The sequence below is a fragment of the Crinia signifera genome, chromosome 1 (genome assembly GCF_055691185.1).
Source record: "Crinia signifera chromosome 1, ASM5569118v1, whole genome shotgun sequence".
NCBI classification, from domain to species: domain Eukaryota; kingdom Metazoa; phylum Chordata; class Amphibia; order Anura; family Myobatrachidae; genus Crinia; species Crinia signifera.
The window spans coordinates 216,538,584-216,563,100 of NC_139217.1; the positions used below are offsets into that span (position 1 = coordinate 216,538,584).

The 24,517-nt window shown below is 45.1% G+C and overlaps 1 protein-coding gene and 1 long non-coding RNA gene across 4 annotated transcripts in view; one reads left to right on the plus strand and one right to left on the minus strand.

Moving 5' to 3' along the window:
- The window catches only part of LOC146068787 (protein unc-13 homolog A-like), an 802,795-nt gene that overhangs the window by 331,118 nt on the left and 447,160 nt on the right, over positions 1–24,517 (plus strand). The window lies entirely within an intron of this gene.
- Positions 1–24,517, minus strand: part of LOC146027222 (uncharacterized) — a 41,020-nt gene that overhangs the window by 9,457 nt on the left and 7,046 nt on the right. The window contains exon 2 of the long non-coding RNA XR_014454717.1: positions 633–707. This is a non-coding gene — a long non-coding RNA (uncharacterized LOC146027222). The remainder of the gene's footprint in view (positions 1–632; positions 708–24,517) is intronic.

The window sequence follows — 24,517 nt, forward strand, 5'->3', positions numbered from 1 at the left end:
GTGCAATTTATTTAAAAAAAACGATATATATATATATATATATATATATATATATATATATATATATATTTAAATATATTTTTCAAAATTTACATTTTCAAAATGTATTTATTTATTTCTTCTATTTTTTTACACTGAAACTGATCTGTGCAGGCTGCCGACTCATATTTGTATTTAGCGGTCGTATATACAGGCTTTAAAAATAATTTGGTGGAATAAGCCTGCCTACGCCACAGGCCAAATCAGTAAATACGACAGATTAGTAAATGTGCCCAACAGATCGAGGCGCTCTCTTTTAGTGGGGGTCTAGCGGTCGGATCACCAACTGCCAGCACCCATGGGAAGGGGACGCGTGCACACAAGATGCACACATGTCCCCTTCCGACGGAGCTCCCCGTTGGTCCCCGCCGCCTCCCCATCGCTGTCCGCCATCCCCATATATAGCTAGGAACACAGTTTTGTCTGGGGTAGGGAAAAGCTTTGACTAGGATGTCTATAGACTACACTAGCTCGTTGAGCAAACTATAGCTCCTCTGGTATGATCATTAGTAACTTCTAAATTAATTATATTGATTACTACATTGTACATTTCTATGAATCCAAAAACAAAACAAAATATTTTTGCAACATACCAACAGTTGCGTCACGGTTTGTGTCTGGGTCCCGAACCATAGGAGTAACCTCCAATGTGTCTTCATCGCAAGCAGCTGAAATAATTTTAATCCATATTAAAATATGAAATCTGCAAATAAGAAAACTACTAAAAGAAGAAATACCCTGTCTGCTGATTTACACTGGTTAGTCTTACTTTCTTTGTTCTGTAGGGTTCAACTTTCACACAAATATGAAATGGCAAAATTACCAAGAATATAAATTGTGTGGAATATACATAAATACCATATATACATAAATTCCAATGGTAAAAAGTTCAATATTGCATTTAAACTGTAGAAACTTTGATAAGTTTCCCTACAGCAGTCATGACAATGATTGGATGATGGAAAAAATTGGCATAAAAAAAAAAAAAGCTAAAGGAATATCTTAACAGAAACATGTCAGTTACTATATAAAATGCAATGTATCAAAAATACAAAAAAAAAGGCCTAAATGTACCCCTTTTTTGGGGGGTGCATTTTTGATACATTGCATTTGGTACTTGTGTAGATTCACGGCGCAAGCATGGCGCCGTGCGTCTGTGTCCAGCTGCGGGGCTGAAAACTCCATGGCAACGTGGAAAGTTCGTACCCCCACTATCCACGTTGTCATGGAGTTGACTTTAGATAGCGTGGCGAGTGTAGCGAGCCACCAAGCCCATAGCGTGGGCGAGCACAGCGAGGGGACACAGTCCGTCAGTCTGCTCTCACCTGGCTCACCTCTTTAATCTTTCCCTATCCTCTGGGATCTTCCCTTCCTCCTTCAAACACGCTCTTGTCTCCCCAATTCTCAAAAAAACAAATCTGGACCCCAACTCTCCATCCAACTACAGGCCCATCTCCCTCCTCCCTTTTGCCTCCAAACTCCTAGAATGTCTGACCTATAATCGTCTCCTAAGCCACCTTACTGCTAACTCCATTCTAGACCCCCTCCAATCCGGGTTCCGCCCTTTACATTCCACTGAAACTGCCCTGACCAAAGTCACTAACGATCTACTATCGGCTAAATCCAAAGGCCTCTTCTCTATCCTCATCCAGCTTGATCTGTCGGCTGCCTTTGACACTGTTGACCACCCTCTCCTGCTCAACACCCTCCGCTCCTTTGGCATCACTGGCACGGTCTTCTCCTGGTTCACCTCATACCTCTCCGATCGTTCCTTCTCCGTCTCCACTCCGAGCTCCTCCTCTCCTACTACCCCACAGCTAGTCGGTGTTCCCCAAGGGTCAGTCCTTGGCCCTCTCCTCTTCTCCCTCTACACCACCTCTCTGGGCACCCTCATCAGCTCCTATGGTTTTCATTACCACCTTTATGCTGATGACACCCTAATCTATCTCTCCTCCCCCGACTTATCCCCATCACTCCTGTCCAAGGTCTCCGAATGCCTCACGGCCATCTCAGCCTGGATGACCCAACGCTTCCTGAAACTAAACATGGCTAAAACTGAACTTCTAATCTTCCATCCCCCGAACATCCCCTCTTCTCCCACTATCTCCATCAGCATTGGTGAAACCGAGATCACGTCCACCGACCAAACGCGATGCCTCGGTGTCATCATTGACTCCTCCCTCTCTTTCACCCCCCACATTCGTGCTCTCTCACAGTCTTGCCGCTTTCACCTACGCAACATCTCACGCATCAGACCATTCCTCTTCACTGACGCGACCAAAATTCTCATTCACTCTCTTGTCATCTCCCGCCTTGACTACTGCAACATCCTTCTCTCTGGGCTACCCCTCACCCGCCTCGCACCTCTCCAATCCATTCTTAACGCTGCTGCTAGGCTCATCTTCCTCTCCTGCCGCTCTACCTCCGCCTCCCCCCTCTGTCTATCTCTTCACTGGCTCCCCATTCCTTTCCGAGTTCTCTTTAAACTCCTCACCACCACCTACAAGGCTCTCTCCTCCTCCACAGCTTCCTACCTCTCTTTACTGATCTCTATCCACACTCCCTCCCGTCCTCTTCGCTCCATCGCTGACCGCCGACTGACCTCTCACCTAATCACCTCCTCCCACTCCCGTGACCAAGATTTCTCTCGCGCTGCCCCCCTGCACTGGAACAACCTCCCGCCACCCATCAGGCTATCTGATTCCCTTACCTCCTTCAAGCGCTCCCTCAAAACCCACTTTTTTCGACTAGCCTATCCCTCCTCCTAACCTCTTTTGATCCTCCTATCCTGCCTCCGTTCCCCTCCGTTCCTACTTATCCTATTGTATTTCGTTCGTCCACCCACCTATTTTTAGTATGTTAACTCTTATGAGCAGGGCCCTCCTTCCTCACGTACTCACCCTACCTCATTACCTCACCTGTGCTCCTGTCCTGTTCTTCCCTTCCTCTAATTCATCTTCAGTCTCCTTGACAATTTTGACACCTACTTCAGAACTGATGCTGATTTTAGTTCTACCAGCTATACCCCTATTTATACTGTATCTTTCAACACACCCTGTACGTTACCTTGTAATTTGTTTTTTTTGTTTGCTATGTACGGCGCTGCGGACACTTTGCGGCGCCTTATAAATAAACGTACTACTACTACTACAGATGCGCGGCGCCATGAAAGTACACAAGTATCTTGCATTTTATGTAGTAATAACTATATTATTTATTATAATATAGAAACTGTCCAGTTCTCTACTCATACTACTTATTTGCATAATTATGTTATCTATTGGCAGAACTAACTACAGTATGTACTTTCTTTACTTAGTTTAATATCTTTTAATTCTTGCGATCATTTTACACTACACAAGATCTAATAAATATAAAGGTTTATTTTCTGATACTAATTTAATATATTCTGGCAAACAGAATTAGAGGTTTCAATTAACCCAAAGCTGCATGGTTAATCTCACATTATATCTATTGGAGTACATGATATTTCATTACACACAAGTAATAAAGTCTGTTGCGAATTTGAGCCATGGTGTACGTGGACACATCTGTACTATCCTAATTTAAGAGCCTACCTGGTGTGGTAATATTTGATACAACTCAGGGTTGCCTACCTGACCCTCCCCTTCAGGGAGAAAATGTTCTATTCCTGGACTTAAAAGATAAATAGAAAGCTATGAACCTCAGGTACAGCTACAGCTGCTGTATAAAGGAGTGTATAAGGCTCCTTATATGAATAAAGACAAGAAAAAACAAAGGAATACAGCGCTTGGGTTTAGCCTGAAAAATGAACACCTACAATAGGCAGTATAAAAACATTTATTACATTCAAAACAATATATACAACAACATTTAGAGAATTCTCTAAAAAAAGTGAAAAAGATGGGGGGGTATAATAAAAAATGAAAAAAGGAGTATACAAGAGTATGTTTAAAAAATAGTCATTGTGTGCAAAATTGCTCCAGTGTGGGGATTAATAGTTCGTGGGTACCCACGTGTTTATTATAGTTACCAATGGTACAGGTCAGCTAAACGTCTCCTGCTGGAGGGATATAGTTGATATGGTCCCGGTTACATGCCCAACATGTGGATCCAAATTGGATTGACAGCGGCTGGTGGAGTGGAATGGAGATGGCTGCCTTTGATCGTTTGTTGGTGGAAGCTGAGATGTTTAAATCACATGAACAGGAAAGGCTGGTCCGGAAAGGCTGGTACACCGTGGTGCAAAACTGGAGCAATGTGTTTATAAGAGCTCAACGCGTTTCGACGTGTCGAGCTGCACCTGATAGACGTGTTGACACGTCGAAACGCGTTGAGCTCTTATAAACACATTGCTCCAGTTTTGCACCACGGTGTACCAGCCTTTCCGGACCAGCCTTTCCTGTTCATGCGATTTAAACATCTCAGCTTCCACCAACAAACGATCAAAGGCAGCCATCTCCATTTCACTCCACCAGCCGCTGTCAAGACAATCTAGATCCACATGTTGGGCATGTAACCGGGACCATATCAACTATATCCCTCCAGCAAGAGACGTTTAGCTGACCTGTACCGTTGGTAACTATAATAACCACGTGGACCTTCACCGTTTGTAACTATAATAACCACGTGGGTACCCACGAACTATTAATTCCCACACTGGAGCAATTTTGCACACAATTACTATTTTTTAAACATACTCTTTTATACTCCTTTTTTCATGTTGTATATATGGTTTTGAATGTAATAAATGTTTTTATACTGCCTATTGTAGGTGTTCATTTTTCAGGCTAAACCCAAGCGCTGTATTCCTTTGTTTTTTCTATTCCTGGCCTTCACTGGTAATGTATGATTGCCATCACCTGTGGGAAACTAGATAAGAAAGGATTTTCACCACAGGTGATAGCAATTATACATTACCAGGGAAGTCCAGGAACAGAGCATTTTCTCCCTGAAGGGGAGGGTCAGGTAGGCAATGAATCGGTTACTGGGCTTGCATACCTCCCAACATGACCCTCTCCAGGAGGGACACATTGCTCTGCTCCTGCACTTCCCTCTTAATGTATGATTGCCATCACCTGTGGTGAAACACCTTTCTTAGCAATTAACCTGTTTAACACAGATGAAGGTAATCATGCATTAAGAGGAAAGTCCAGGAGCAGAGCATTGTGTCCCTCCTGGAGAGGGTCATGTTGGGAGGTATGGGCTTGGTCATATGACATTCAGTAATATAGTGCAGCTTTGCTGTTCTTCCACTCTTATTGCCAACATCACATTGCTTAGGCTAGCACTCCGTTACCTAAACGTGCACTGGTGCTTGTCATTCCTGGTCAAACTACTGTCAAATACAAGCAATCATCACACGCACGCACGCACACACACACACACAGGCACATATAGGGCTAGTTCTACTTGGGGGAGGGGATTATTTTACAGTAGGGGCCTATGGACATGGGGGTCGGTGCAAAACACGCCTTAAGTATGTAACATTTTAAAATTAAATATTGAATTATATATTTTTAAAAACATCTTAAACTTTCAAATAATAATGAAAAACTAAAATTTTCAACAAAATTAGTCAGTTAAGTGGTTAAGGATCGCTTTCCAGTTCACCTAAAAAAAGATGTAGAATGCAAAACGGTGAATCATGGCAAAAATCAGGTAGAAAGCAGTTCTCCATCCTAGCATTGAATACACTCTTGAGGAATCCCAGTGAAAACCCCATTGAAATACACCAGCGAATTGCAGCGAGCACGAAACGCAGAACTGGCCGGCATTCACTGTTCGCTTTCGGCGAACAGTGAACATTGAATAGGGTGAATCAGATTTTCAGTGAAGAAGATTCACTGCAAGGAGTGAAAACAGCCCGATTCGCCGAAAAAATTGTCGTATCGGGAGCATTGAATACTTGTTTTTGCTTTGTTTTTATATGCATTTAGAAAAATATTTGGTACTTGTGTACTTTCACGGCTCCCATCGCATGCCATATGTAGTGGCATGCGATGGCATGCGATGCGATTTTAACGTGTTTTCATGCATTTTTTGGAAAAATCGCATGCGATCGCGTCCTACGACCTTTTCATACCCCCACTATCCACGTCGGCGTGGAGTTGAGAATAGAATGTGTGGCGAGCGGACACGGATACCTTCACAGGTATCCGTGTACCTTTGCGGGCTTCACAGGTATCCGTGTCCCCTCGCGGGGCTCGCTGCGCTCACCATGCTTCGGGCTCGGTGGCTCGCTGCGCTCGCCACACATTCTATTCTCAACTCCACACATATATACATACTTATGTGCAAGTCAATACCAATAGATACTATGTTTTTTGTACACCCTTTTATTAAAACTGACTGAAATTGCAGAGAAAACTAAGTTATGTACAGATCAATCCTAATAACTTAAGTGAATTGGCAACAATTATAAACAAGTGAAAAATAATCTGTTACATTCATTTTCAAACTTACATTGTATCCACAATTCTCATAAAAGCAGTGACTGACTACTCCCCTCTGAGTTCCTTTGAAAAGGGAATGAGTATGTACAATCACTCACATTTTTAGTAGAGATGTGCGGACTCGGAGATCCGAGCCCCCACGAACGTCATTAATCCGAGCACGGTTCTGAGCAGTGCTCTGATATTCCCGCCTGACTCGGGTCCGGCCGCGCCGGCAAAACGTCATTGCCCGGCGCCGGATTTCACAAGGCTTTAAACAGTGGCTCCCCCGCCCGTCTTCTTCACTCCAGTCTAGGAGCGGGTGTGTTGGTGCTGCTGCTGGGGCTTAAACTTGAGCTTGACCTTGAACGCAATATTTTTTTCGCTGGGGCTGTCTGCTGGGGCCTGTCTCCCTCAGTGCTGCTGTGTACTGTTCTCCTCTCTGCTTAGGGTGGGATCACCCTAGCAAGGAGGACAGTCGGCTCTAACTGTGTACTTGTAGTACTACTGTCTCCTCTGCTGGGGCTACCTCTGGTGCTGTGCTGTACCTAATATTATATATATTATAAATTATATTATTAATAATTATATATATATAGTCCACTGGTGCTGCCTGCACTAAATAGAGGCTGCCAGTACCTACTCAGTCCACTGGTGCCACTGGCAGTGCTACTGCCTAAGTACCTAGTAGTACTACCTACCTACTAGGCTGCTATATATTATTTAATTAAAAAATAATACCTGTCCTGCAGTGCTGCGTGGAACTGTAATAAATAATTCCATACTGCTGGTGCACTGATGTGCCAACCAGTACCTAATAATTAATTATTAAAAATTCTGCTGGTGCACATATACTAGTATTGCTGACATATCTACCTGTCTTGTGCCTAGTACTGCCGTATCTACCTGTCTGGTGCCTAGTACTGCCGTATCTACCTGTCTTGTGCCCACTGCCTAGTACTGCCGTATCTACCTGTCTTGTGCCCACTGCCTAGTACTGCCGTATCTACCTGTCTGGTCTGGTGCCCACTGCCTATTAGTGCCGTACCTACCTGTCTGGTGCCCACTGCCTAGTACTGCTGTGGTGCCTAGCACTGCCATAGTAATGCCATACCTACCTGTCGGGTGCCCACTGCCTAGTACTGACGTAGTGCCTAGCACTGCCATATCTACCTGTCTTGTGCCTAGTACTGCCATATCTACCGTCTGGTGCCTAGTACTGCCATATCTACCTATCTGGTGCCCACTGCCTAGTACTGCCGTATCTACCTGTCTGGTGCCTAGAACTGCTGCATCTACCGCCTGGTGCCTAGTACTGCCGTATCTACTGTCTGGTGCCTAGTACTGCCGTATCTACCTGTCTGGTGCCTAGTACTGCTGTATCTACCTAACTGGTGCCTAGTACCGCCGTATCTACCTGTCTGGTGCCTAGTACTGCCGTGGTGCCTAGCACTGCCATATCTACCTGTCTTGTGCCTAGTGGAGTTATGTCACAGGACAGCACCTTTGGAGTGCAATGAATACGTCAGTAGGTATGCACCAGCAGGCAGGTATTACAGATATGGCAGTACTAGACACCGGACAGGTAGATACGGCAGTACTAGGCACCAGACAGGTAGATACGGTGGTACTAGGCACCAGACAGGTAGATACAGCAGTACTAGGCACCAGACAGGTAGATACGGCAGTACTAGGCACCAGACAGTAGATACGGCAGTACTAGGCACCAGATGGTAGATACGGCAGTTCTAAAAAGTAAATGTAAATTGCTGGAAGAGAAACTTAAACTTGGCAATGTGCCATTTACGACACGGAGTGGCAAGGAACGGCTAAGGCCATGGCCTAAGTTCATGACTAGTGGTGCAGCTTCACTTTACGATCAAAGTCCTCCTCCTCTCCCCCCGCCCAATAGTAAATTTAAGAGAGGCTGACACCGACTAAAAAAACTCAGAAAACAACTCTGCCTTCTAAAGACATATCCCAAATCCCCAAGGAGAGTCCTAGGGTGTCGATGGTTGTGATGCCGGACCTTCCCATCACTGTACGTGAAGAGGTGGCTCCTTCCACCATTTGCAGTACGCCATCTGCATATGCTGGAAGGATCACCCACAGTCTAGTTCCAGATTTTATTAATGAAGGTGATGTTGTACACCAGGAGGAGGATATTGATGTAGCTGGTGCTGAGGAGGTAGTAGACGAGGAGGATGGAGAGGTGGTTTGTGTCATGAACCCCGGTTCTCGCACTGCTCGCATGCGCCCCTTACCGGCACGCTGGGGTAGTGTCCTCCGTAGATCAGCTGCCGGCACAGTCGGCAATCCCTGGCGTGATGTCTTTTGTTTCCAAGTCGCCCCTGTGTCACTGTGAGCTCCAGGTGTATTCCCTGATCAAGTTGCGGGTCACATGATCCAGGTAAGCTCCAACTTACTTCCTGGTCTGTGTGCTGCTGCTGCGGCTAATCCCATCACCTGCGTCTGATTCCCTAATCACCTGGAGGGATAAAAGCCCAGCTCACAGTCTCCTCCTTGTCTTGAACAACTCGTCAGTTTACCTGTGAGTTCTCCAGCGTTAAGCTCCTGTCAAGACTCCCCACGTGCTCCAGAGGTCCGGTTTCCTGAGTCCGCTGTCACCTGTGTTACTCTCAGCGTCCTGGTCATTCCACTCCTGCCAGAAGTCTCCACGTGTTTCCATCTGCCGTGTGATCCTGTCTTCTTGTGCAGCCCAGGTTTCTCACTCAGTGTCCGGTTAGCCGTGGGTTCCGTGCCCGTCTCCCCTCGGCTCCCAGGCCGCTCCAGCGATCCCTAGTGATCTCCAGTATCGGCTCCCTAGCCGCCCCAGCGATCCCCAGTGATCTCAAGTATCGGCTCCCTAGCCACTCCAGTGATTCTCAGTGTCTCCACCGTCTCCCTGTGTTACCTTCGTGTCATCCCCGGCTTCCAGGCCGCATCTCTCATTCCTCAAGTACCCTCCGTGTTGCTGTATAGCATTCAGTGCCAAAGCCACAGGGGAACCTGGGCAGAGGGCCGCGACCTGGTCGGCAGTTGCAGCGAAGTCATATCCCCTTGCGGGGGTCCCTGGTGAATACCACTGTCGGCTTAGACCCCGCGCCTCTGCTTTAGGTCTCAGCCAATCCTCTGTGTCCCCGGCAGGTCATCTCCTTCCAGCCTCCGTGCATGAGCTCCAGCTACCTCAAGCCTCCTCGCTTCCAGTTCCCTGCGCCCTCCACTGGCGCACCCAGGTCAGTGCCGGGAACACAGACAGTCCAGGCCGTGACAGTTTGCTTAAATGACGAACCAGGGGTGAATGAGGCACCTGGGGGGGGGGGGGAGTTGTTGTCCATGGGATGAAAAAGTCCATCATCATGCCTGGGCAGAGGACCAATAAATGCACCTCTACGGTCTGGATTTTTTTTTATCCGAAACCGGACAACAAATTTATTGCCATTTGTAGCTTATGTAAAACTCCAATAAGCAGGGGTAAGGATCTTGCCCACCTAGGGACATCCTCCCTTCTACGTCACCTAAACAACCTTCATAAATCAGTGTTTAGTTCAGGAACTGCGGCTAGCAGTCCAGGGACACCTTTTTGAGCAAAGCGCCTGAAAAGCACACCACCAACTCCCTCCTCGTCAAATTCCTCCTCGATCCGGATCGGGGGGAGTCCTGTAGGCCATGTCACCTGAATGACTGACTCCATAGATTCCTCCGGAGGATGCTGCAGCACTACGCCTACTACTACTGCCGCCGCTGCTGTTGCTGCTCCTGGAAGTCAGTCATCATCCCAGAGGGGAAGTCGTAAGACCAATACGTCTTTCACTAAGCAATTGACCGTCCAACAGTCTTTTGCCATAAGGACAAAATACGACAGCAGTCATCCTATGGCAAAGCGGATAACTGCGGCCTTGACAGCTATATTGGTGTTAGACGTGCGTCCGGTGTCCGCCATCAGTGAAGTGGGATTTAGACGGTTGATGGAGGTATTTTGTCCCCGGTACCAAATCCCGTCTAGATTCCACTTCACTAGGCAGGCGATACCCGCGATGTACAGGGACGTCAGAAAAAGTGTCCTCAGTGCCTTGAAAAATGCGGCTCTACCCACTATCCACTTAACTACAGACATGTGGACAAGTGGATCAGGGCAAACTAAGGACTATATGACGGACAGCCCACTGGGTAGATGCATCGCCTTCCGCAGCAGCAGCATCTCCTGCACGCCAGCTCCTTCCAAGGCAGGCTACGCTGTGTATCACCAGTTTCAGGAAGAGGCACAATCCCGACAACCTCTTAGAGAAACTGAGGGAAATCATCTCCCAGTGGCTTATCCCCTCCTGGGGATTTGTGGTGTCGGACAACACCAGTAACATTGTGCGGGAATTAAACATGGGCAATTCCCAGCACGTGCCATGTTTTGCCCACACAATAAATTTGGTGGTGCAGCATTTCATCATAAGTGACAGGAGCGTGCAGGAGATGCTTGTGTTGGCCCGCAAAATTTGCGGACACTTTCGGCATTCTGCCACTGCCTGACTCAAGCGCAGTGGAGGCTGATTTCCGTGTTGTGCAAGGTTCTCCAGCCATTTGAACTAGCCACACGTGAAGTCAGTTCCGACACTGCCAGCTTGAGTCAGGTGATTCCCCTGATCAGGCTGTTGCAGAAGCAGTTGGAGAAAGTGAAGGAGGAGCTAAAGCGTAGTGATTCCGCAAAGCATGTCGCTCTTGTGGATGAAGCCCACCAAAAGCTTTGCCAGGATACGAGGATCAGTCTGTTAAAGTCAGAGGAATACGTGCTGGCCACCGTGCTCGATCTTCGGTTTAAAGCGTATGTTGTGTCTCTGTTTCCGGCGGACACAAGTCTACAAAGGTGCAAAGACCTGCTGGTGATGAGATTGTCATCTGAAGGGGACCATGTCACGGCCCCAGCTCCTCCTTCATTTTCTCCCACACCTGTGCCTGTGAGGAAACAGCTGCGATTTCCCACACAACCCGCTGGCGGAGATGCAGGGCAGGCAGGAGGTAGTTTTGACATCTGGTCCGGACTCAAGGACCTGGCAACGATTGCTGACATGTCTACTGTCGGTGCATTGGATGCTGTCACCATTGAAAAAATGATGGAGGATTACTTTGGTGACAGCATCCAAATACACGTCAGACAGTCTTTAGGCCATCCCATTCGACCAAGCACGCAGCTTCAAAAGGGACACATGTGAAGCAGTGAGGGAGGAAAGGGAACACCCGCCTAGCCAGCCAGACCAGCTGAATCCACCCTAGCGATCAATTGGGTGACTAATGTCGCAGCCAGATAGCCCTCACATCCCAGATAGGGGTCTTGTTGGCTGCTTACCTGTACATGTACGGTTAGATAGTAAGCCACCTGTTGCTGAAAAGCTATACATTTCTCCAACCCAGGGGTTCTAGAGAGGTGGAGGAACTCTTCCATCTGCCACCTAGGAATTGATTAGCCCCTTCCGCTCCACCCATTAGGCAATGATTTAAGAGATGACTGGTAATAAATTAATAATAATCACAAAATTAAACAATCATATTAAATTAATTAATAATAATCATAATCACATAATCAAGCCAGATAGGGGTCTTGTTGGATATTAAACTGATCAAAACAGTTCTACACTTGCAGACAAACATAGACAAACAAAGAAGATGCTTGCGGTGGCTCGCAAAATTTGCGGACACTTTCGGCATTCTACCACTGCCTGCCGAAGGCTGGAGCAGCAGGAAAAACTCCTCAACCTGCCCTGCCATCAGCTTAAACAAGAGGTGGTGACATGCTGGAACTCCACCCTCTATATGCTATCACAGGATGGAGGAGCAGCAAAAGGCCATTCAAGCCTACATGGCCACCTATGACATAGGCAGAGGAGCGGGGATGCACCTGACGCATGTGAAGTGGTGAGGGAGGAAAGGGAACACCCGCCTAGCCAGCCAGATCAGCTGAATCCATCCTAGCGATCAATTGGGTGACAGAAGTCACAGCCAGATAGCCCTCACATCCCAGATAGGGGTCGGGTAGTAAGCCACCGGTTGATGAAAAGCGATACATCTCCAACCCAGGGATCCTAGAGAGGTGGAGGAACTCTTCCATCTGCCACCTAATAATTGATTAGCCCCCTCCCCTCCTCCCATTAGGCAATTATTTAAGAGACGACTGGTAATAAATGAATAATAATCACAAAATTAAACAATCAGTTTAAATTAATTAATAATAATCATAATCACACAATCAAGCCAGATAGGGGTCTTGTTGGATGTTAAACTGATTGAAACAGTTACACACTTGCAGACAAACTCTGTGCTGCATGAAACGCCCACTGCTCCTTGGCTGCACATGGTAAACACGATCAAGCCAGATGGGGGTCTTTTTGGGGCCTAGTTTTTTAAACTGCCATCCTGTCTGCTGCTGCAGTGCCACTCTTACATGAGCCACATGTTTGTGCCGTACACTTGTGTGGCTTAGCATAGTTATCCAGCTACCTCGGTGCAACCTTTTGCCCTAAAAACAATATTCTGAGGTGTGAGGTGTTCAGAATAGACTGGAAATGGGTGGAAATTAATGTAATGTAGGTTAATAATAGCATAGGAGCAAGAAAAAAAAAAAGATTCTGCAATTTTAGCAGTGTTTATGCTTCTTTTTTTTTTTTTTTAAATCAGAACCCAAAACGTTTAGGGGGTGTTTTGGCAAGACCCATTAGAACCCAAAACCTGAAGGTAATGAGAACCCAAAATGCGAAAAGTGGCCGGTGCACATTTTCAAAAAAAGTATATGTATATATTTTTGCGTACTTACAGTATAATCAAATTTTATGTGACCGATTATTTAACCCCTTCCTGACAGAGCTAGTTTTTGCGTTCCTGACAGAGCCATTTTTTTCAAATCTGACATGTCTCACTTAAGTGGGGATAACTTTTTTTTGCTTTTACTTATCCCAGTGATTTTGAGATTGTTTTCTCGTGACACATTGTACTTCAAGTTAGTGGTAAATTTTCGTCGATACAGTCTGTGTTTTTTTGTGAAAAATACCAAAATGTCGGAAAAAAATGGAAAATTTTGCGATTTGCAAAATGTTAAATTTTCTGCTTGTGAGACAAATAATCTTACCACTCAAAATAGTGAATAACTAACATAGACCATATGTCTACTTTATGTTGACATCATTATTTCAACTTCCTTTTAATTTTTTGGGACACTAGGAGGCTTACAATATGAATAGCAAATTCTCAAATTTTCAAGAAAATTTCAAACACTGATTTTTTTAGGGACCAGTTCAGTTCTGATGTGACTTTGAGGGACTTGTATGTGAGACACCCCCATAAATGATGCCATTTCAAAAACTGCACCCCTCACAGTATTCAAAACAGCATTTTGGAAGTTTGTTAACCCTTTAGGTGTTTCACAGGAATTAAAACAAAGTGTAGGTGAAATTTCAAAATTTCTTTTTTTTTGCAGAGTTTCAATTTTAATACATTTTTCTAACGAATACAGTAGATTTTACTAGAGAAATGTGACTAAAAATTGATTCCCCCAATTCTTTTGTTTTCATAAATATCCTATATGTGGCCCTAGTGTGCACGGTGACCAAACCACAGGCTTCATAATAGAAGGAGCACCTACTTGATTTTGGAGCCTCCTTTTTATGAGATTATTTTTTAGGCACCATGTAGGTTTCTAGGCACCATAAGATGCTAAAAGTTAGGAACCCCCCCACAAGTGACCCCATTTTGCAAACTACACCCCTCAGGGAATTCATCTAGGGGTATAGTGTACATTTCAAACCCCCAGGGGTTTCACCAATTTTGATACAACTGGGCTGTGAAAATGAAAAAAATTAATTTTTCATTTTCACAGCTCAGTTGTATCAAAATTGGTTAAACCCCTGGGGGTTTGAAATGTACACTATACCCCCTGATGAATTCCCTGAAGGGTGTAGTTTGCAAAATGGGGTCACTTGTGGGGGGGTTCCACTGTATAGGTGCTTCAGGGGTCATTCAACCAGAATCTGTGCTGCAAAATCCAAAAATCACTCCTTCCCTTCTGAGTCCTGCCATGCACCCAACTGGTATTTTTTGGTCACATGTGAGGCATTGCCGTACTCGGGAGAAATTGGGGCACAGATTTTGGGGTGCTTTTTCTCCTTCATTCCTTGTGAAAATGAAAAATTTTGAGCCAGATCTGCATTTTTGTGTAAAAAATGTAATTTTTCATTTGCACAGCCCAGTTGTATCAAAATTGGTGAAACCCCTGGGGGTTTGAAATGTACACTATACCCCTAGATAAATTCCCTGAGGGGTGTAGTTTGCAAAATGGGGTGACTTGTGGGGGGGTTCCACTGTATTGGTGCTTCGGGGGTCTTGCTAATGCGACATAGCACCCACCATTCATTCCACCAGAATCTGTGCTGCAAAATCCAAATATCGCTCCTTCCCTGCTGAGTCCTGCCATGCACCCAAATGGTATTTTTTGGTCACATGTGAGGCATTGCCGTACTCGGGAGAAATTGGGGCACAGATTTTGGGGTGCTTTTTCTCCTTCATTCCTTGTGAAAATGAAAAATTTGGAGCCAGAACTGCATTTTTGTGTAAAAAAATGTAATTTTTCATTTTCACAGCCCAGTTGTACCACAATTGGTGAAACCCCTGGGGGTTTTAAATGTACGCTATACCCCTAGATGAATTCCCTGAGGGGTGTAGTTTGCAAAATGGGGTCACTTGTGGGGGGGTTCCACTGTATTGGTGCTTCGGGGGTCTTGCTAAAGCGACATAGCACCCACCAAAATTCCACCAGAATCTGAGCTGCAAAATCCAAATATCACTCCTTCCCTTCTGAGTCCTGCCATTTTTTGGTCACACATGAAGCATTGCCGTACTCGGGAGAAATTGGGGCACAGATTTTGGGGTGCTTTTTCTCCTTCGTACCTTATGAAAATGAAAAATTTGGAGCCAGAACTGCATTTTTGTGTAAAAAAATGTAATTTTTCATTTTCACTGCCCAGTTGTATCAAAGTTGGTGAAACCCCTGGGGGTTTGAAATGTACACTATACCCCCTGATGAATTCCCTGAAGGGTGTAGTTTGCAAAATGGGGTCCCTTGTGGGGGGGTTCCACTGTATGGGTGCTTCAGGGGTCATTCAACCAGAATCTGTGCTGCAAAATCCAAAAATCACTCCTTCCCTTCTGAGTCCTGCCATGCACCCAACTGGTATTTTTTGGTCACACGTGAGGCATTGCCGTACTCGGGAGAAATTGGGGCACAGATTTTGGGGTGCTTTGTCTCCTTCATTCCTTGTGAAAATAAAAAATTTTGAGCCAGATCTGCATTTTTGTGTAAAAAAATGTAATTTTTTACACAAAAATGCAGTTCTGGCTCAAAATTTTTTATTTTCACAAGGAATGAAGGAGACAAAGCACCCCAAAATCTGTGCCCCAATTTCTCCCGAGTACGGCAATGCCTCACGTGTGACCAAAAAATACCAGTTGGGTGCATGGCAGGACTCAGAAGGGAAGGAGTGATTTTTGGTGGCGGAATGAATGGTGGGTGCTATGTCGCATTAGCAAGACCCCCGAAGCACCAATACAGTGGAACCCCCCCACAAGTGACCCCATTTTAGTCACCAGCTTTGGGAGGGGGGCTGGCGCTGCGGCTGGCGGGGGGGTGGGAGGGGTGCTGGCGCTGCGGCAGCCGGGTGGGTGGGAGGGAGGGGGGCTGCCGGGTGGGAGGGGGGGGGGGCTGGCGATCGGTGGGGTATATACACACACACACACACACACACACACACACACACATATATATATATATATATATATATATGTGTATATATATATATATATATATATATATTTATATATATACATATATATACACACACATATATATATATATATATATATGTGTGTGTGTATATATATATATATATATATATATATATATATATATATATATATATATACATACATATATTTTCAGTGCATATATTTTATTTTACAACTTTTTCAGCAGCTTGATGCTGCTGCTGCTGCTGCGGGGGGGAGGGGGGAGGAGGGCAGCGCTGCGTGCGCTCCAGACGCTCCGGGGGAGCCGTTGGAGCCGCTGCTGCTGCCGGGTGAGTGCCCGGCGGGTGCGAGGGGTGGGCTGCACATCGGTGGTGATCGGTGCTGTACCTGACAGCACCGATCACCACCGATCCCTGTGTTACCGAGCGGCTTAGCCGCCGGTAACACAGGAAACGCTGTGAATGGCTGTTCAGATTTGAACAGCCAATCACAGCGATCGCCGACCGGGGGGGGGCACCCCTGCCCCCCCTGGGCGGCGAGGGGGGATGTCTGCTGTCAGGGACAGCAGACATCACCTAACTGTCACTGCGTCTCTAGACGCAGTGACAGTTAGAAGTCATGACGTACATTTATGCCATGTGTCGGGAAGTACCTCCCGGCCATGACGTAAATGTACGTCAAATGTCGGGAAGGGGTTAATCAGTGTCACCACTAAAATCTTTTCGTGTAAGTTTGTATGTTTGTGTGTTTTGTATGTTGGTCAACCATATGTTATTAAATTAAAAAGTATTAAAAGTTAAGATTTAAAAACTGAGATAAGCGTGCACCCCAAAAAAGAGTACTTTTCTTCTTTTTCTGTTGGTCTAAAACTGTGACAGTTCTTTGGAGCCACCCACTAAGCAGGGTATTTTCAAAAAAATTTACTCCTAAGGAGTTGAAAATGAGATTTTATGTACTTACCTGTTAAATCTCTTTCTTCGAGATCCATAGGAGACACGGGGCTGACACTGGGGGTATAGGTTGATGGACCTGGCAGGCACTAAACGGGTAAAAGATTTGCCTTTGGGCAAGCCAGGCTTCTCCTCCTCCAATACCCAGCCTTGGCAGCCAGTTTTAGTAAACAAGCCCAAGGCAGGAGCAAAGAGAGAAGGAAGAAGCAACAAAACCTACAGATCCACACAACATAGGGTCTAATATAACTTCTATGGATCTCAGAGAAAGAGATTTAACAGGTAAGAAGATAAATCTAATTTTATTCTCCGATCCATAGGAGACACAGGGCTGACACTAGGATGTCCTAAAGCAAAACCTTAGGCTGGAGATACACCTAAGCTGCGCTAAAGACACTCTGCCTGAAAGCAGTCCAAAGAAACAAATGTACAAACACATAAAAGCACAGGAAAGTATGAGTAGACGACCATGTTGCCGCCCTGCACAGCTACTCAGCAGTAGAACTGCCATGGACCGCCCAAGAAGCACTCATCGACCTCGTGGAGTGAGCTTGAACACCATCAGGAACTGGAAGATCGAATTCCACGTAGGCCTGGTGGATAGCACACCGGATCCAATGAGCCACAGGCTGCTTAGACGCAGACCAATCCTGGTTGTGGACACCATATAGGACAAAGAGAGCATCTGATTTGCTAATGGGCTTTGTCTGTTTGACATAGAGATGAAGAGCCCAGACCACATCTAGGGAAGCCTCCGCCGAAGTCTGTCCCAAAAAGCCTGATTCATGTGAAATCTGGAGACCACCTTTGGTTAATGAGAGGGGCAAGTTCTGAGAACTGCCCTGTCTGGATGGAAAATAAGATAGGGTGAGCGATACCAAAGGGCATTGAAATTGGACACACATCTAGCCACTGCAATGGCTGACAGGAAGACCGTTAGCCATTGGAAGGTCAACGGACCGCAAGGGTTCAGACAGAGGTAATTGCAGAGCCTGAAGGACCAGAGAGAGGTCCTACAGGGCCACCAGAGGGACAAACAAAGGTTGGATCCGAATAGCCCCCCTGTATGAAGGTACGTACATCTGGCAGAAATGCCAGCTTCCTCTGGATTAGAACCGACAAGGCCGAAATCAGCACCTTTAGTGAGGAAAGGTGCAACCCGGCATCCAAGCCATTCTAGAGAAAGGACACTATAGACATTCTATAGACCCTGGGGTTAAGACCCCTAGCCATACACCAAGAAAAGAAGGCTCTCCAGATTCTGTAATAAGCCCCTGCTGAGGAATTTCAATGCACCCAAAGCATCAACCGGATCACTTTGGAAGAAAAACCTTTTGCTCTCAATAGGAATGTTTCAAGAGCCACCCCATTCAAATGGAGACAGGTCAGGGTGTAGGCATGGACCCTGACTTCCAGTTTTTGAGGAAGATGGAACGGAGACGCAGCAGATCTGCATAACAGACACATCTGGGCCAATCCGGTGCCACCAGAATCAAGGTTTCCTCTTCCGCTTTGAATTTGCGTAGAACCCTGGGACGGAGTGATAACAGAGGAACTCCGAACATTCAATGAAACGGCCATGGGCCGACAGAGCGTCTATGAGACAGGCCCCTGAATCTCTTGTGCAAGGGCTGTACCTCTGGAATTTTGTGGCCAGATGCCATCAAGTCCACCTCCAGAGCTCCCCACCTGTCTACGAGTAGGTTGAAAAAGTCTTGATGTAGAGACCACTCCCTGGTGTGGAGGGTCTGTGGATGAGAAAGTCTGCCTCCAAATTAAGCACATATTTGGCTTCTACGCCCACTGCAAGATGCACTTGGTCTCTGCCATGGCACACTGACTGTGTGTGCCCGCTTGGTGATTGCTATATGCTGTATGTTGTAGCATTGTCCAAATGTTGTCAGCAGGACCCAATCCCGGATCCAGACGGGACGGCACACCTGCAAGTTCCAAGAGAGGAGCCACTAAGTCAGGGTCAGGCGAATCTCCTAGGAGAGAATAATCCTCTGCGACTCTGGACAGGAGTTCCCATTGAAGTGGACAGGAGTGGAATATAACATACTCCACCATCTTGAAGGTCGAAACCATTGGCCCAGTACCCTCATGTGAGCAATAATCGTTACACTCTTGTATCTGAGAAGATCCCAGATTCTAGACTGGAGGGTCTGTCCTTTGGTAGGAACACTCTTTGAACTCTGGAATCCAAGAGGGAACCATCCACTGAGATGGAATGGAAGCCGATTTGGACCAACTAATAATCCAACCGCACAGCTGTAGGAGGGTCACTGTTTGGTGGATGTGGTCCAGGAGCATCTCCTGAGACTGTTCCAAAAGAAGGAGGTTGTCCAAATAAGGGAGGATCCTGATCCCCTGTCATTGGAGATGTCCTGACATGACTGCCATAACCTTATGTGTGAACAAATGAGGTGCAGAGAAGTTTGGATGCAGTGAACCAAATAAGAATAATGAAATCTGCTCCCCCAACCTAAAAGGTATTGTCTCTGCAGGTAAAAATCAAACAGGAAGCCTATCAACTACAAAGGAAGGTAATGCCGAATAGATATAGGCAGAAAGAAGAACATAGCTAGCACAAGCACAAACAAAACTTTAAGAGCTATGTGTGCAAATGCTAGGAGCTTAGGAAATAAAATCCCAGAAATAATTGTAATAATGACAAGTGATGAACGGATATTATGGCTATTACAGTCATGGTGCAATGAAAAACATGACTGGGACCAGAATATACTTTATTTAGTAAGGACAGAATGGAAAGAATTGGAGGGGGTAGCAATGTATGTATAAAAAAGCATAAAAACTACCCTTAATACAAGGTATTTAAGAAAAAACTGAGGCCCTTTGGGCGACCAAAGAAACATGGGAGAAGGTGATCCTTTATATAGGGCTTATCTACAGACCCCCAGGTCAGGAAGAGGAACTTGACATGAGCCTATTGCAGGACATCAATAAGATGGCATTAAAAGGAGAGGTAATAATCATGGGAGATTTTTATCTACCTGATGTTAACTGGGTGGTGTCTGTTGCAAGTTCCACCAGAAGTAGGGACATTCTGAATTCCTTGCAAGGAGAATCCCTCCAGCATTTGGTGAGGGAATCCACTCGTAAGGACACAATATTAGACTTATACTTACAAATGGAGACAGAATATCAGATGCAAATATGGGTGAAAACCTGGGATTCAAAAGCAAAGGCGGAGGAGAAAAGGGGTAAAGGGTTTTTACCTAAAACCCCTTTACCCACTTTTCTCCTCAGCCTGTGCTTTTGAATCCCAGGTTTTATAAATTAAAGGAGAAAACCAAAAAAGCAGAGTAAGAAGACTAAAAAGACAGAGTGGAAGTCTTCTTGAGGGAGATAATGTAATAGCAGATCATATTAATAATTATTTCTGTCCACTGCTGAAAGATAGGGGAAGGGACCACAGTTAAGTTGCAAGTATATTCAGAAAAATGAGGGAGAAACAAGCACATTTACAGAGGAGAAAGTCCTAAGAGAACTCTCAAAACTGAAAGAGGATAAATCAATAGGGCCAGATGGGATACATCCAAGGATACTAAAAGAGCTAAAAGGGAATTGTTAAAACCAATAACAGAATTATTCAACCAGTCACTAGCTACTGGAATAATCCCAGAGGACTGGAAAATAGCGAATGTATTCCCACTGCACAAAAGTGGAAGCAAGGAAGAGCTAAGCAACTACCGACCAGTGAGCCTTACATCAGTATTAGGGAAATTGATAGAAACGCTCTTAAAACAGAAAGAGTTGTAGAATATCTCAAAACCAGCAACTTACAGGATCCTAAACAGCATTGGTTTACTGGGAAGAGATCATGTCTAACCAATCTTATTGATTTTTTTTTGAATGGGTGATCAAGGTGGGGGGCTGTAGATGTAGCTTATCTAGACTTTAGTAAGGCTTTTCAAACTGTCCCACATCGCAGACTGTTAAATAAACTTGAAAGCTTGGGATTGAATTCTATGATGATTGAATGGATAAGATCTTGTTTGCAGAACAGAAACAGAGATTTGTAGTAAATGGAGTAGAACAGGGTCGAGGCCCCACAGTGGAAGGCAAAAATGCAGTTTTGGATTCCGCCACTGTAGCTACTATTTTGTCTAGTTCCTAATAAAAGAGGAACATCCCGATAAAGGGTAACGCCTCTAGGGCCCTGTTGGCCCTCTGTGTCCGCTTGCCAAGAATGGAGCCACAAGGCCCACCTGGCTGAGACCGAAACTTTACAAGCCAGAACCCCAGCCTCCAAAGTGGCTTCACCTAAATAAGAGGTGGCCAGCTGGACATGAGATGCCAATAGTAGTAGATCCTCACAGGGCATGCCCTCAGTCAACCCTCTGACTAGGGAGTCAGACCACTCTGCCAGAGCTTTAGCATTCCACACTAAAGACAAGGCCAGTCTGGTCACTGCGCCTGCGTGTGTGTATAAAACACCTTCAGAAAATTCTCTAATTTTCTGACCACATCCTCCATGTCTAAAGTCTCCATGACCGCTTTTACCAAGGCCTCCATGTCTATACTAGGGGCCGCCTCCTGAGGAGCTGAGGGGATTTCAACCTCAGCGGATATAGATTATGTCTCCTTATTCAGATTCAGTCGCTCACATGCACATTCGAATGCAGCCATGCGAGAGTAAAACATACGCACGCACCCGGCGTAGTCACGCCTATTGTGGATGCAAATTCATCCGCTCAAAAACACAATAAAAGGGGAGTGGACTGACAGTGCACGCACAGAAAACAGTTTGCACACACATCAGTGTGGACCTGATTCTCTACTCACCATGTAACAACACGCTCGCAGCACACATTACCCAAACATTAATTAATGGCATTATGGTCCTCAATGAATTTAGTTGATTGAAATCAATAATCAATTTGCCTTACAATTACAACTGACACATTTAGTTTAATGGAATGGTTGCTGATTGTGCTTCTCATCTACCCACACTAGGTAAATATTTACTGTTGTTTACACCTGTTCTACCAATATTTACACCTTTCTAGTGTATGTGTTTGAACTATTGTATGTTTTTATTATAACTCAATTTTGTTTGTTTTGCTGCAAATATGTAACAGGACACATGTTTAAAATTTAACACAACTCACTCAAAAAGCATTTGACATCTGAAACACATCAAAAGTGCTAAATATTGTTTCTTAACATAACCCCTTTTAATACTAATATATTAAAAAAAAACAGACACAGATTAAAACTATGGCCCTTATTCAGATCTGATCACAGTACAAATTTGTTCTCAAAATGGGCAAAACCATGTGCACTGCAGGTGGGGCAGATGTAACATGTATAGAGAGAGTTAGATTTGTGTCAGTTATTTTGTTTCGGTGCAGGGTAAATACTGGCTGCATTGTTTTTACACTGCAATTTAGATTTTAGTTTCAACACACCCCACCCAAATGTAACTCTATCTGCACATGTTACATCTGCCCCACCTGCAGTGCAGTATGGTTTTGCCCATTTTGAGAACAAATTTGTACTGCGATCAGATCTGAATAAGGGCCTATGAGAGGAAGTGTTTGTTTATTCCGCTCAGAGTACTCCTTTTGTCTGGATCATATGTTCTTCCTTTCCGCTTGTGTATGTTCTATTACTTATTTATCTCACTATTTCTTATTTGTTGTTGATATAGTTTTTAAGCTGATGTGGTGCTACCCTTCTCTAAGTAATTACACATATGCAATGAAGAAGAAAGAAAGATTAGAGATTTTCTGGGTGCACACTGGGAAATGTCATGTGATCCATTCAACTAATTTAAGAAAAAACCTCTTAAAACTTAACGTTTATTCATGTTCTTGTTAAAAAGAGGGGGGATGTGTCTTATATCTCCTCTCCATGCCAACATTTAATATAAAGTGCATGAAAGATAAGAAAATGTGTTTTAAAAAACGTGACTGTAAAGTTCTGACCTTTGTGTGCTATATTTTATATTTTTTTGCTTTCCTGTTGTATACCCTTAGCAATTATTCGGTTATAATTTTCCTTCCCTTTAGGATTGCTTTTATTTTGATTTTTATTCCTTTTGGGTATTCCCTCTTAATTGCTTAGTTATCCCCAGGAAGGTAAGCAGGATTCTATGTTGATGTGTGCCTCATTCAGTTTTATGTTATTTGTAACATCTCACTGTATTTTGTATTCCCATTTTTTTATTTATGTAGCCCTAATCCTTTGATCCAACTTTCTGGGCTTAAATGAAATTACGAGGGTTAAATGAAATTACCATCAAAAACCGTTATCCATTGCCACTCATTACAGAACTTTTTGACAGGATCAAAGGGGCTACCATCTTTTCAAAATTAGATCTCAGAGGAGCTTACAACCTTATTCGCTTTCATGAAGGAGACGAGTGGAAGACCGCTTTTAATATCAGAGATGGACATTATGAATACCTTGTCATGCCTTTCGGCCTGAGTAATGCACCAGCGGTTTTTCAATCTTACATGAATTAACTTTTTCGTGATCTTCTGTATAAACATTTTGTGGTCTACCTCGACGATATCCTGATATTTGCCAATAGTCTTCAGAAACAATCGAGAAGTTGTCAGAGAAGTGCTTTCTCGCCTCAGAAAGAATCTTCGGTACTTGTTTCCTAGCACGGCCACAATCGCGGGCATCGCGGGTAATTTTTAATGGTCTCCGATGCGACCGACGCAATGCCCGCGATTTCCCATTGAAATGCATTGAAAAAGTCAAAATCGTGTCGGTCGCATCGTATGCAGCCAAAAAAAGCATGCGATGGTACCGACGCGATGCCCGCGATTTCCCATAGGGAACAATGTAAAATGCCTCAATTTAACCAAATCAACATAGGGAACAATGTTAAATGGCCCAGACACCACAAAAAAAAACCCTGACCAGTGAAATGGCCCCCCAAAAATTGTTAACGACACCCCACGATCAACGTCAACCCGAAGCGTGGCAAGCGCAGCGATCACACGAGGGGCGGCGGTACGCGTCCTCCGACATTTTCATACCCCCACTATCCATGTCGGCGTGGAGTTTAGAATAGATAGTGTAGCGAGCGCAGCGAGCCACCAAGCCCGAAGCGTGGCGAGCGCAGCGTGCCCCGCGAGGGGACGCGGATACCTGTGAAGCCCGCGAAGGGACGCGTTTACCGGTGAAGATATCCGCGTCCGCTCGCCACGCTTCAGGCTCGGTGGCTCGCTGCGCTCGCCACACTATCTATTCTCAACTCCACGCCGACGTGGATAGTGGGGGTATGAAAAGGTCAGAGGACGCGTACCGCCGCCCCTCGCGGGCTCGCCACGCTTCGGGTTGACGTTGATC